This window comes from Triturus cristatus, chromosome 3_1 (genome assembly GCF_964204655.1).
Source record: "Triturus cristatus chromosome 3_1, aTriCri1.1, whole genome shotgun sequence".
NCBI classification, from domain to species: domain Eukaryota; kingdom Metazoa; phylum Chordata; class Amphibia; order Caudata; family Salamandridae; genus Triturus; species Triturus cristatus.
In genome coordinates, this window is record NC_140583.1 from 159,618,618 (window position 1) to 159,623,617 (window position 5,000).

The following is a 5,000-nucleotide window of genomic DNA, read 5'->3' on the forward strand; positions in this document are numbered from 1 at the left end:
GGCCCGGCCGGAGCACCTGAACCCAGGCGAGCGAGGGGAGGCTCCCCGGCCACGACGGAACCCCGTCCCGGGCCTTTGGCAGTGCCGCAGGCCGGGGGACAGGGCCCGGGGACGGAGACCCCGACCCGGGGCCCGGCCGGGCCCCTGGAACCAGCCGGGGCTCCCGGGACCGCAGGCGATGGGGAAGCCTCCCCGGGCCCTCCGGACCGCGCCCCGGGCACCCTGCCACGCGGAAGGACCCAGGACGGAGCCCGGGGCGGGGAGGCCGCCCTCCCCGGGGCCCCCAGGGGCCCGGCCGGGGCTCCGGAACCCAGACGAGCGAGGGGAGGCTCCCCGGCCACAACGGAACCCCGTCCCGGGCCTTTGGCAGTGCCGCAGGCTGGGGGACGGGGCCCGGGGCCGGAGACCCCGACCCGGGGCCCGGCCGGGCCCCTGGACCCAGCCGGGGCTCCGGGGACCGCAGGCGCAGGGGAAGCCTCCCCGGGCCCTCTGGACCCCTCCCCGGGCACCCTGCCACGCGGCAGGACCCGGGACGGAGCCCGGGGTGGGGAGGCCGCCCTCCCCGGGGCCCCCAGGGGCCCGGCCGGAGCTCCGGGACCCAGACGAGCGAGGGGAGGCTCCCCGGCCCCAACGGAACCCCGTCCCGGGCCTTTGGCAGTGCCGCAGGCCGGGGGACTGGGCCCGGGGCCAAAGGCCTCAACCCGGGGCCCGGCCGGGCCCCTGGAACCAGCCGGGGCTCCGGGGACCGCAGGCGCAGGGGAAGCCTCCCGGGGCCCTCCGGACCCCTCCCCGGGCACCCTGCCACGCGGCAGGACCCGGGACGGAGACCGGGGTGGGGAGCCTGCCCTCCCCGGGGCCCCCAGGGGCCCGGCCGGAGCTCCTGAACCCAATGCAGCCACGGGAGGCACCCCGGCCGCAACGGAACCCCGTCCCGGGCCTTTGGCAGTGCCGCAGGCCGGGGGACGGCGCCCGGGGCCGGAGACCCCGACCCGGGGCCCGGCCGGGCCCCTGGACCCAGCCGGGGCTCCGAGGACCGCAGGTGCAGGGGAAGCCTCCCCGGGCCCTCCGGACCCTTCCCCGGGCACCCTGCCACGCGGCAGGACCCGGGACGGAGACCGGGGCGGGGAGGCCGCCCTCCCCGGGGCCCGGCCGGAGCTCCTGAACCCAATCCAGCCACGGGAGGCACCCCGGCCACAACGGAACCCCGTCCCGGGCCTTTGGCGGTGCCGCAGGCCGGGGGACGGCACCCGGGGCCGGAGACCCCGACCCGGGGCCCGGCCGGGCCCCTGGACCCATCCGGGGCTCCCGGGCGCGCAGGGGAAGGCCCTCCGGCCACCCTGCCACACGGCAGGACCCAGTTGCCGGCTGAGGACCGAGAGGGGTCCCAGAGTACCCTGTCCCTAGTAATCCGGAGGAAGGCTACCCCCCGTTCTTGAAACCCGCACGCTCCGAGTGACGGAGGGGACCCTAGGGGCGAACGCACCCGGCCTCCTGGAGCCCCGGCTGGGATCTGAGAGGCAAATGGACCCTCATCGGGACTTCCAGGCCTGGCCCTGCCATCTGGTCGCCCCATTGGAAAGCATTGCGCGCGACCAGATGGCCGAGGGGAAAGGAGCCACCAGGTGGCCGGCAACTGAAAGGACTCCCGCCTGCCCACCCACCAGGGGCTCGGGGTGGGGACTCTGCTTCCCGGCTGGGCCTCAGGCACGGGGAGGACCACCGGAGCTCTCGGGGCCTGGGCGTACCCGGGGGAGGACTGCCCGGGACCCGTGGAGCCCGTCCCTGGGCACTTTGCCATGCCGCGGCCCGGAGGAGGGAAGCCCCGGGGACCTGGGAGGATGTTGCCCGGGCGTAGCCCATCTGGTCCCCGGCAATGAACCGCACAACCCCAGCATGGGTGTTTCGGCATACCCTGCCCCTACTAATCCGGAGGAAGGATACCCTCCTTTCTTGTAACCCGCGCGCTGCGAGTGACGGAGGGGACCCTAGGCGCGGACGCGCCCGGCCTCCTGGAGCCCTGGCTGGGATCCGGGAGGCGAATGGACCCTCATCGGGACTTCCAGGCCGGCCCGGCCATCTGGTCGCCCCATTGGAAAGCATTGCGCGCGACCAGATGGCCGAGGGGAAAGGAGCGACCGGATGGCCGGCAACTGAAAGGGCTCCCGTCTGCCCGAGCCATAGCGGTAGGGCTCCCGCCTGCCCACCCTCACACCAAGGGCTCGGGGGGGGACTCTGCTTCCCGGGTTGGCCTCGGGCACGGGGAGGTCCACCGGAGCTCTCGGGGCCTGGGCGCCCGGGGGAGGACTGCCCGGGACCCGTGGAGCCCGTCCCTGGGCACTTTGCCATGCCGCGGCCCGGAGGAGGGAAGCCCCCGGAGGCCTTGGAGGATGTTGCCCGGGCGTCGCCCATCTGGTCCCCGGCAATGAACCGCACAGCCCCAGCATGGGTGTTCCGGCATACCCTGCCCCTAATAATCCGGAGGAAGGATACCCCCCTTTCTTGTAACCCGCACGCTGCAAGTGACGGAGGGGACCCTAGGCGCGGACGCGCCCGGCCTCCCGGAGCCCTGGCTGGGATCCGGGAGGCGAATGGACCCTCATCGGGACTTCCAGGCCGGCCCGGCCATCTGGTCGCCCCATTGGAAAGCATTGCGCGCGACCAGATGGCCGAGGGGAAAGGCGCGACCAGGTGGCCGGCAACTGAAAGGGCTCCCGTCTGCCCGAGCCATAGCGGTAGGGTTCCCGCCTGCCCACGCAGGGCTCCGTGGCTGCAGGGCTCTGGGCCTGCAGGGCTCCGGGGCTGCAGGGCTCCGGGGCTGCAGGGCTCCGGGGCTGCAGGGCTCTGGGCCTGCAGGGCTCTGGGCCTGCAGGGCTCCGGGGCTGCAGGGCTCCGGGGCTGCAGGGCTCTGGGGCTGCAGGGCTCCGGGGCTGCAGGGCTCCGGGGCTGCAGGGCTCCGGGGCTGCAGGGCTCTGGGCCTGCAGGGCTCCGGGGCTGCAGGGCTCCGGGCCTGCAGGGCTCCGGGGCTGCAGGGCCTTGGGCCTGCTAGGGTTCCGGGCCTGCAGGGCTCCAGGGCTCCGTGCTGAAGGGCTCCAGGGTCTGCAGGGCTTTGGGGCTGCAGGCCTCGGGGGACGCCCGGGAGACCCATGGAGCCCGTCCTGGGCACTTTGCCTCGCCGCGGGCTGGAGGAGGAAGCACCCGACGCCCCGGGGAAGTGTCGTCCGGGCTTGGCCCATCTGGTCCCCGCCTGAGAACCGCAATCCCCAGGAGGGGTGTCCCGGCATACCCTGCCCCTACTAATCCGGAGGAAGGCTACCCACCTTTCTTGTAACCCTCGCGCTCCGAGTGACGGAGGGGACCCTAGGCGCGGACGCGCCCGGCCTCCTGGAGCCCTGGCTGGGATCCGCGAGGCGAATGGACCCTCATCGGGACTTCCAGGCCGGCCCGGCCATCTGGTCGCCCCATTGGAAAGCATTGCGCGCGACCAGATGGCCGAGGGAAAGGTGCGACCAGATGGCCGGGACCGGAAGGACTCCCAGCTGCCCACACCGAGCCATAGCGGTAGGGCTCCCGACTGCCCTTGCAGGGCTCCGGGGCTCTGCACCAGGGTCCCTTGTCCCGGGCAGATGGACACTTGGCAGGCCGCAGGACGTGGGATCCCAGGCCCTGACCAAAAATCAGGAGGCCCGGGGCCGGTCCCTGCTTCTCAACACAGCCAGGCTGGGGAGGTCGGGGAGCCTGCCCAAGCACGAGGGACCCGTCCCGGGCACACAGTCCATGAGGTTGTGCGCTCGTTTTCCACAATTTTCTTCAGAATAGTGCGTAGTTGCGCTAGGCAAAGTCCGCCCAGCCCTACTCAGGATGTGCTCTCGTTTTCCACAAATTTTTTTAAAATTCTGCTACGCAAAGTCCGCCCAGCCCTAAGCAAACTCCTACTACGCAGTGGAAAGGACTTAGCCAGCCACCCACCCACCTGGCCCGGTCCCTGCTTCTGATCCCAGCCAGGTCTGGGGAGACTCCCTTCGCCCAATGGACCACGTCACGGGCACCCGGACCCTTACCAGGCCGCAGGACGGGTTCTCACAAACCACACGGTTGTATAGGGGTGGGCAGAAAACTACGCTCCGTCAGCGTAGCAGATAAAGCCAGCCACTCCTGCACACCGGCCCGGTCCCTGCTTCTGATAGCAGCCAGGCCGGAGAGAGCCTCCCTGGGCCCCGGTGGACCCCTGTCTCCAGCACCTAGACCCTCGGCTGTCTTGCAGGACGGGGGTGGCTCACGCACCCCGGGGCCCGCCGGACGGTGCAAGAGCCCCGGGCCCGGTCCCAGCTTCAGAACCCTAGCCAGGCCGGGGAGAAACTCCCTGGGCCCCGGTGGACACCCTTCCCCAGCGCATGGACCCTCGGCTGGCTTGCAGGACGGGGGGCTCCCGCTCCCTGGGACACTGGGACGGAGCACAAGCCCCGGACCCGGGCCCAGCTTCCGAACCCCAGCCAGGCCAGGGAGAGCCTCCCCGGGCCCTGGTGGACACCCTGTCCCCAGCGCCCGGACCCTCGGCTGGCTTGCGGGACAGGGGGCTCCCGCACCCCGGGAACGGAGCTCCAGCACCGGGCCCGGGACCAGCTTCCGGACCCCCAGCCAGGCCGGGGAGAGCCTCCCCGGGCCCCGGTGCACACCCGTCCCCAGCGCCCGGACCCTCGGCTGGCTTGCGGGACAGGGGGCTCCCGTACCCCAGGATGGAGCTCCAGCACCGGGCCCAGCTTCCGGACCCCCAGCCAGGCCGGGGAGAGCCTCCCCGGGCCCCGGTGGACACCCGGTCCCAGCGCCCAGACCCTCGGCTGGCTTGCGGGACAGGGGGCTCCCGCACCCCGGGAACGGAGCTCCAGCACCGGGCCCAGCTCCCGGACCTCCAGCCAGGCCCAGGGAGAGACTCCCAGGGACCCGGTGGACACCCTGTCCCCAGCGCCCTGACCCTCGGCTGGCTTGCGGGACAGGGGGCTCCC